At 46.8% G+C, this 9,537-nt stretch overlaps 1 protein-coding gene across 1 annotated transcript in view; it reads left to right on the top strand.

Moving 5' to 3' along the window:
* Window positions 1-2,737: 2,737 nt before the first annotated feature.
* LOC125466945 (CMP-N-acetylneuraminate-beta-galactosamide-alpha-2,3-sialyltransferase 4-like) overlaps window positions 2,738-9,537 on the top strand; it is a 116,376-nt gene continuing 109,576 nt past the window's right edge. Inside the window, exon 1 of the mRNA XM_059639065.1 lies at window positions 2,738-2,985. The gene's annotated coding sequence lies outside the window, so the exon portion shown is untranslated. The remainder of the gene's footprint in view (window positions 2,986-9,537) is intronic.

The raw sequence follows: 9,537 nt of genomic DNA on the forward strand, positions 1-9,537 counted from the left end.
CGATTAGACATGAGTTAGGAAGCATGGACTGGGAGCAATTGTTCCATGGTAAGGGCGCTATAGACATGTGGAGACAGTTTAAGGAACAGTTGTTGCGAGTGATGAATAAATATGTCCCTCTGAGACAGGCAAGAAGGGGTAAGATAAAGGAACCTTGGATGACGAGAGCGGTGGAGCTTCTCGTCAAAAGGAAGAAGGTAGCTTACATAAGGTGGAGGAAGCTAGGGTCAAACTCAGCTCCAGAGGATTACAGGCAGGCGAGGAAAGAGCTCAAAAATGGTCTGAGGAGAGCCAGGAGGGGTCACGAGAAAGGCTTGGCAGAACGGATTAGGGGGAACACAAAGGCATTTTACACTTATGTAAGGAATAAGATAATGGTCAAAGAAAGAGTAGGGCCGATCAGGGATAGCATAGGGAACTTGTGTGTGGAGTCTGAGGAGGTAGGGGAAGCCCTAAATGATTTTTTTTGCTTCTGTCTTTACGAAAGAAACGAACTTTGTAGTGAATGAAACCTTTGAAGAGCAGGTGTGCATGCTGGAATGGATAGAGATAGAGGAAGCTGATGTGCTGAAAATCTTGTCAAACATTAAGATTGACAAGTCGCCAGGCCCGGACCAGATTTTTCCTCGGCTGCTTTGGGAAACGAGAAATGCAATTACTTTGCCACTTGCGAAGATCTTTGCATCCTGGCTCTCCACTGGAGTCGTACCTGAGGACTGGAGAGAGGCAAATGTAATTCCTCTCTTCAAGAAAGGAAATAGGGAAATCCCTGGCAATTACAGACAAGGAAGTCTCACGTCTGTCGTCTGCAAGGTGTTAGAAAGGATTCTGAGGGATAGGATTTATGACCATCTGGAAGAGCATGGCTTGATCAAATGCAGTCAACACGGCTTTGTGAGGGGCAGGTCATGCCTCACAAACCTTATCGAGTTCTTTGAGGATGTGACTAGAAAAGTTGATGAGGGTCGAGCTGTGGATGTGGTGTATATGGACTTCAGCAAGGCATTTGATATGGTTCCCCATAGTAGGCTCATTCAGAAGTTCAGGAGGAATGGGATACAGGGGAACTTAACTGTCTGGATACAGAATTGACTGGCCAACAGAAGACAGCGAGTGGTAGTAGAAGGAAAATATGCTGCTTGGAAGTCAGTGGTGAGGGGTGTTCCACAGGGCTCTGTCCTTGGGCCTCTACTGTTTGTAATTTTTATTAATGACTTGGATGAGGGGATTGAAGGATGGGTCAGCAAGTTTGCAGATGACACGAAGGTTGGAGGTGTCGTTGACAGTATAAACGGCTGTTGTAGGCTGCAGCGGGTCATTGACAGGATGCAGAGATGGGCTGAGAGGTGGCAGATGGAGTTCAACCTGGATAAATGCGAGGTGATGCATTTTGGAAGGTCGAATTTGAAACCAGAGTACAGGATTAAGGATAGGATTCTTGGCAGTGTGGAGGAACAGAGGAATCTTGGTGTGCAGATACATAGATCCCTTAAAATGGCCACCCAAGTGGACAGGGTTGTCAAGAAAGCATATGGTGTTTTGGCTTTCATTAACAGGGGGATTGAGTTTAAGAGCCGTGAGATCTTGTTGCAGCTCTATAAAACTTTGGTTAGACTGCACTTGGAATACTGCGTCCAGTTCTGGTCGCCGTATTATAGGAAAGATGTGGATGCTTTGGAGAGGGTTCAGAGGAGGTTTACCAGGATGCTGCCTGGACTGGAGGGCTTATCTTATGAAGAGAGGTTGACTGAGCTCGGTCTCTTTTCATTGGAGAAAAGGAGGAGGAGAGGGGACCTAATTGAAGTATACAAGATAATGGGAGGCATAGATAGAGTTGATAGCCAGAGACTATTTCCCAGGGCAGAAATGGCTTTAACGAGGGGTCATAGTTTTAAGCTGGTTGGTGGAAAGTATAGAGGGGATGTCAGAGGCGGGTTCTTTACACACAGAGTTGTGAGAGCATGGAATGCATTGCCAGCAGCAGTTGTGGAAACAAGGCCATTGGGGACATTTAAGAGACTGCTGGACATGCATATTGTCACAGAAATTTGAGGGTGCATACATGAGGATCAATGGTCGGCACAACATCGTGGGCTGAAGGGCCTGTTCTGTGCTGTACTGTTCTATGTTCTATGTTCTACGTTCTATGTTCTATGTTCCAAAGCCACAATGTGTCTCTGGGAGGACTTCCTCAGCCACCTGAAGTAACTGATCCAGAAAAATGCAGGTCAGGATTTTCCCTGATGTGGGCACCAGGATAATAATGCCTCAATTGTTTCATCAGAATAATTTATCTCTATTGTTAAAGATCGTTACAATTGTCAGGTCCTGAGAGTAAAGGGAAATCTGCATTAAATGGTCAAATCCTGTCAATGCCTTTAGTGTTCAGTAAGATTCTTTCAAGCTAACAGTGCTGTTAATGTTGCCATGCAAATCTGATTGTTGGATACATTTGGCAATTTAAAAGAAAACAGACAGAAACTGGCTCAAAAATGTGTAAAACACACCGTACAGTATGTCCTGTCCAGTAATACATCGAATCAGTTTCACATTTTTGCATATCACATGGAATTGTTGAATACAATGGGTGTGGCTATTAGAAGAAGGACCAATTAGTTGTGTTTTACTGTGTTGCTTGCTGTGTTTCACTTGCTCAATTATTCTTAGCACGGTGCTTACTGTTGTTCAGAAAAATCCTCGGTAATTTGCCCAGTTTCCTACACCATATTGGATGGCTGGGCAGTGAATGAACCAGCAATTGTGCTCTGTCCTCTTGTACTTTCAGCCCTGCTCTGGGTCGAGAGCAGTGGCAGTTTTAAATATTTGCTGGACTTTGTTACCTCTGCTTTCATTTTCAGCTGTTGGCATTATTCACATTCGGAACGTGCATGCCAGTTTGAATCCTCATTCGCTAGTTTGCTTAACTCCTTGTCACCAAGGCGTCCTCATTCCTACAAAATGTTCCCAGAGAAGATGATGGAGAAGGTAAGAATGTTGAATATAACTGGATGTATTGCAGGATGAGCTAAATCATTTTGAAGGATAAAGGGATATATGCCAGCAATTGGGCTTATTGGTCAAATGGAAAGGGGCTGAAATTTCTTGAGTCTTTAGGATGCTAGTGAGGTATACAGTACTGCTTCCGGCTGTTCCACAACATCTAGTTTGTTGTAATAAAAATAAAGTGCTTTAAACGTTTGATCTGTTTTGTTTCCATGGATGCTGGCAGAGCTACTGAGTTTCACCAGCACTTTGTTTTTATTTCAGATTTCCAATATCTCATCTACTTTGTATTTATGTGGATTATTGAGTTGTTTAAGGTGGGGACACCTTCGCCAGCATGACTGTCTTTTTCCTCCCCTCAGGGTCCAGGAATAGGGGGTCTCCGTCTAGCCCGTGACAATGTAGAGTAGGTGAGAATCGAATAGTCACTCGGTAGTGAAGAGTGTGAGTACTGCTGAAAAAAAAAAAAATCGCACATTTTGCAGAAGTTCTACACGAGTAAGAAAACAACCGTAGACTGTTGCATACAGGGAGATCAGCTAATGGTTCACAGACAGGAGCCTGGAAACAACTGCACAAAGCTTTTGGCAGCTATTTTGTGCCACACACTTTACTCTTTTATAAGTGACAGTCAGTCCAGCGTTGCACTTCTAGCGTCCGGCTTGGAATATTCCTTCCGTACGGCTGCACTCTGAACAGCAACGCAATGGCAGCTTGCCCGTGTTTAGGGTATTTATTTTGGGTAACAAGTATCAGACGCCAGCAACTGAGAGTAACAACAGTGCCAATTCTGTGACAGCACAGTGGCTCAGTGGTTAGCTCTGCTGATTTTCAGTGCCAGGGACCTGTGTTCAATCCCACCCTTGGGTGGCTCTCTCTGTGGAACTTGTACACTCTTCACCCTGTGTTTCTGTATGGATTTCCTGCCATACTCTGATAACATGGAGGTCATGTGGATTACTCACAGGATGTACAGGGACAGGATAAAGTCTGGTTTGGATGCTCTTCAGAGAGGTGAAGTGGACTTGATGGGCTGAATGGCCTGTTTCCACAATGTCGTGGTTTCTATGAATTCTAAGGCCATTAGTGGATACCGTGTGTGTTAAATGTTACTGGTGAGAGGTAACACATGTCCTGTATGTATAGAAAATGCCTTTGATTTCTGAAACTGCAGGGAATGTCAAATTTCAATGTTTAATTTTCTTCATATGCAAATACTGTCCAGAACCGATTTAGTACCTGTGTATGTACAGAAAGAGAATTTTTGATGAATAAAGTACATTTTTGGAACAAAAGGAGGCCTGGTGGAATTTTTAAAATGAGTTCCAAAGAAGAAGATCGGGTGTTGAAATGTTACCTCTGTTTTTCTCTCTCCGGAATTAATGGGTTTTCCCGTGTTATTTGTTCATACTCCCCATTCCCAGCACCCATAGTGTCTTTTGTTTTTAACAAGACAATGAGGGGATTGGTGACGGTCAGAGCCAGAGCTCCAAAATGAACCTTGGCCCTGCCCCAGGCCCTCTGGTTATGGGCTTGGCTCACAACCCTCAGTGGGTCAGAGACTCGGAGCTCCGTGATGCAACGAATGATTAGTCTGCAACTTTCAAAGGTCAGAAATCACACAACAATACAACACAGTGTGGAGCTGGAGGAGCACAGCAGGCCAGGCAGCATCAGAGGAGCAGGAAAGTTTCGGAATCCAAAACAACAGCTTTCCTGCTTCTCCGATGCTGCCTGTGTTCCTCCAGCTCCACACTGTGTTATCTCTGACTCCAGCACTGTCAGTTCTTACGATCTCAGAGAAAACTCATGACACCAAGTTATAGTCAGAATGCAAATTTGAGGGACAACACCCTTCATTCTGCCTGCGAACTCTACAGCCTGGAGGACTCAACATTGAGTTGTTAAATTTCAATTGACATTCATGCTCATTCCCTGGCTCCCCTTCCAGCCCCATCTCCTCTTTCTATTCCACTTACTGACCCTCCCTACTGGCTACAAACCAGATTCATCATTCCCATCAAACAACCAGGTCATACCTACCACTGGGGGCCACCTATCACCTCCATTCCACTATCCCCCACCCTCCCCCTCATTATCTGCAACTTGCCCTACCCCTATGTCCAGTCCTGAAGAAGAGTAACACCCAAAACATTGACTTCTCCTTTCCTCCAGATGCTGCTCGGCTTGCTGTGTTTTTCCAGCCTCCAGTTTGTCTGCCTTGGATTGCAGTGTCTGCAGTATTTTTCTTTCTCTAACCAAAGTCATAGTCCAACAGGCTTTTTTGAAAGCACAAGCTTTCAGAACGTAACCCCTTCATCAGATGAAGTGAGAGAGGAACAGACAGAAAGCAGAATTTATAAGTAAAAGTATCAAAGGGTCACACGACTGATGAGGATGTACTAAACAAACCTAAGATGCTGTTAAATGTTTAATCAGTTATAACGTTAGTAAATTCCCCAATTTCTTTCAGGTCACCGATCTGGGAGAGCTAAAGATTTTATCAGTGCAAAGAAGAAGTGAAATTTTAGGCCAGACAATGCATGTTAGGTGCGAGGCTTTGTTTAAAATCTGTTTGTGTTTTGGTTTGGAGTCAGACTGGTTTAATAAAGTAGGAATTTATAAAATGCCACATTGATGGACTGTCAATAAATTGTATGCTTTTTGAACAAAATACAATGTATTTGCAAATACAAATTCACCCCACAGACTCATGTGTGTATGAGAGAGAGAGAGAGAGAGAGAGAGAGACAGAGAGGGAGAATGAGTGTGTGTGAATCTGTGTGTGTGTGAGAATCTGTGTGTGCGTGGGCATCTGTGTGTGTGTGAGAATCTGTGTGTGTGTGTGAATCTGTGTGTGTGAGAGAATCTGTGTGTGTGTGTGTGAATCTGTGTGTGTGTGAGAATCTGTGTGTGTGTGAGTCTGTGTGTGTGTGAATCTGTAATCAAGAGTGTGTGTGTGAATCTGTGTGTGTGTGTGTGTGTGTGTGTGTGTGTGTGTGTGTGGTAGGAGAGCGTGAGAGTGTGTGTGTTAATGTGTGTGGGAGACAGAGAGGGAGAGAAAGAACGATTGTGTGTGCACAGGAGAGAATGTGCGCATGTGTGAGGGAGAGAGAGAGTGTGTGTCTGTGTGTGTGGTGGGGGGATTGTGTGTGGGTGTGGGAGAGAAAGGGACTCTGTACATTTGTGTGTGTGCATATGTGTGGTGGGGGGGAGATGGAGAGAGAGAGAGGGAGAGAGAGGAGAGAGAAAGTGTGTGTGTGTGTGTGTGTGTGTGTGTGTGTGTGTGGGGGGGGGGAGAGAGAGACAGAGTGTGTGTGGGATGGAGAGAGTGTGTGTGCATGCAAGAGTGTGGAGGGGGGAGGAGAGAGAGAGAGAGCGAGTGCGTGTATCTGTGTGTGCGCGTGTCTGTGTGTGCACTTGTGTGAGGGAGAGAGTTGTGTGTGTGGCGGGGGGAGTGCGAGAGAGAAACGGAGTGCGCATTTTTACATGTGTGAATATGTGTAGTGGGGAGGAGAGAGAGAGAGAGAAAGTGTGTATGTGGGAGATCGAGAGTGTGTGTGTGTGTGTGTGTGTCTGAGAGAGAAAGGGAGTGTCCACGTTTGTATGTGTGCGTATGTGTGGTGGGGTGGGCAGAGGGAGAGAGTGAGAAAGTGTGTGTATGTGTGTGTGTGAGTGAGAGAGAGGGAGACAGTGTGCATGTGTAGATGTGTGTGTGAGGACAGAGAGTATCTGAGAGGTGGGAGAGCGAGAGTGTGTCGGAGAGGTGGGAGAGCAAGAGTGTGTCTGTCTGTGTGCAAGGGGGAGAGAGAGAGAGTGTGTGTGTGATAGAGAAAGGGAATGTTCATGTTTGTGTGTGTGAGTATGTGTGGTGGAGGGGAGAGGGAGACAGAAAGAGAGAAAGTGTGTGTGCGAGAGAACGAGTGTATGTGAGGGAGAGACTGAGAGTGTAAGTGTGTGAGGAGAAAGAGTGTGCGTAGAGGCGTGTGTGAGGAGAGAAAGTGAGTGAGAGGTAGGAGAGCTAGAGAGAGGGAGGGAAAGAGTGAGAATGTGCGCATATGTGTGTGAGGGAAAGAGGTGTGTGCAGGTGTGAGGGTGAGAGAGTGTGTGAGGGAGAGTGAGTGAGTGAGTCAGTGAGTTGTGTGTGTGTGAGAGAGAGTGTGTATGTATATGTGTATGTACGTGTGTGTGTATGTGGGGGGGTGGGTGTGCGTGTGGCAGAAAGCCAGAGAGTTTTCTGTGTATGGGGGGGACAGTGTGTGTTTCAGAGAGAGAGGGAGAGCAAGAGATAGAGAGAGTGTGTGTGTGTGTGTGTGTGTGAGTGACAGAGAGAGTGTGTGTGAGGGAGAGTGAGTGAGTGAGGTGTGTGGGGGAGAGTGTGTGTGTGTGTGTGTGTGTGTGTGTGTGTGTGTGTGTGTGTGTGTGTGTGTGTGGTGGGGGTGAGAGAGAGAAAGAGAGAAAGGGAGAGAGTGTCTGTATGTCACAGAAAACTCTCTCTCTTTCTGCCACATGCACACACTTTCTCCCCACCCCCCCACACACACACCCTCTCACACAAACACACACTCTCTGTCTCTCTCCCACACACACACACACATTGTCTCCCTCACAGACACTCTCTCTCTCTCTCACAGCAAACACACAGACACATGAATGTACACAGACAACTCACTCACTCACTCCCTCTCCCTCACACAGTCTCTCTTTCTCTCTCTCTCTCTCTCTCTCACACACACACACACACTCTTTCTCCCTCTCTCACACACACACATTCTCTCCCACACACACAAATACATACTCTTGCTCTCCCTCTCCCTCCCACACACACTCTTTCGCCCTATCACACACACATTCTCTCCCACACACACACACACACACACACACACACACACACACACACACACACACACACATTCTCTTGCTCTCCCTGTCTCTCCCACACACGCACTCTCTCCCACACACACATTCTCTCCCTCTCACACACTCTCTCTTCACACACTCACATCTGCACACACACACTTACACTCTCAGTCTCTCCCTCACATACACGCGATTTCCCACACACACATTCTCCCCCTCTCACACACTCTCTTCACACACTCACATCTGCACACACACACTTACACTCTCAGTCTCTCCCTCACATACATGCGATCTCCCACACACACATTCTGTCTCTCCATCTTCCTCTACACCTTTTCGCCCCCACCACACATACTCACACACACAAACATGCACACTCCCTTTCTCACTCTCACACGCGCACGCCCTCACACACACACACACACATACACACACTCTCTCTCTCTCTCTCCCTCACACACACATTTTCTCCCTCACACACACACTCTCTCTCTCTCTCTCGCATGCACACCCACACACATAAACACACATACACACTCACACACAGGCTCACTCTCTCTCTCATGCACACACACAACTCACTCACTCACTCTCCCTCACACACACGCACACACACACCTCTCTGCCTCACACACATATACATACACTCTCGCTCTGTCCCTCCCTCTCTCTAGCTCTCCCACCTCATACACACTGTCTGCTCAAACACGCATATCAACACACAAACACATTCTCTCCCTTTCTCTCTCTCTCTCACGCACACATACCTTCTCTCGCCCTTCCACACACACACTCACTCACTCAGAGAAGGGAGTGTTCATGTTTGTGTGTGTGAGAGTGTGTGTATATGTGTGCGCGGGAGAGAGGTGCGTGTGTGTGTGTGTGAGTGTGCATTTGTGTGTATGTGTGTGTGTACGTGTGTGTGTGTATGTTGGGGGGGTGGGTGTGCGTGGAGACATAGTGAGTGTGAGGGAGAGAATGTGTACGTGTGTGTGAGGGAGAGAGAGAAAGTGTACGTTTGGGAGAGAGAGAGACAGAGTGTGTGTGTGTGAGTGAAAGGGAGTGTTCATGTTTGTGTGTGTGGTGGAGGGGACAGGGGGGAGAGGGAGACAGAGAGAAAGTGTGTGCGCGAATGTGTGAGGGAGAGACTGAGACTGTAAGTGTGTGAGGAGAAAGAGTGTGCGTAGATGTGTGTGTGAGGAGAGAGAGTGAGTGAGAGGTGGGAAAGCTAGAGAGAGGGAGGGAAATAGTGAGAATGTGCGCATATGTGTGTGAGGGAAAGAGGTGTGTGTGGGTGTGAGGGCGAGAGAGTGTGTGAGGGAGAGTGAGTGAGTGAGTCAGTGAGTTGTGTGTGTGTGAGAGGGAGAAAGAGTGTGTGTGTGTATGTGTGCGTGTGTGTGTGTGTGTGTGTGTGTGTGTGTGTCTGTGTGTGTGTGTGTGTATGTGACAGAGAGAGAGAAAGAGAGAGACAGTGTGTGAGGGAGAGTGAGGGAGTGAGTGAGTTGTGTGTGTACATTTATGTGTATGTGCATGTGAGAGAGAGTGTCTGTGAGGGAGACAATGTGTGTGTGTTGTGTGTGTGGGATAGAGAGATAGTGTGTGTTTGTGTGAGATATTGTGTATGTTGCGGGGGGGTGGAGAAAGTGTGTGCATGTGGCAGAAAGAGAGAGA

This window comes from Stegostoma tigrinum, chromosome 32 (assembly GCF_030684315.1).
Source record: "Stegostoma tigrinum isolate sSteTig4 chromosome 32, sSteTig4.hap1, whole genome shotgun sequence".
NCBI lineage: Eukaryota > Metazoa > Chordata > Chondrichthyes > Orectolobiformes > Stegostomatidae > Stegostoma > Stegostoma tigrinum.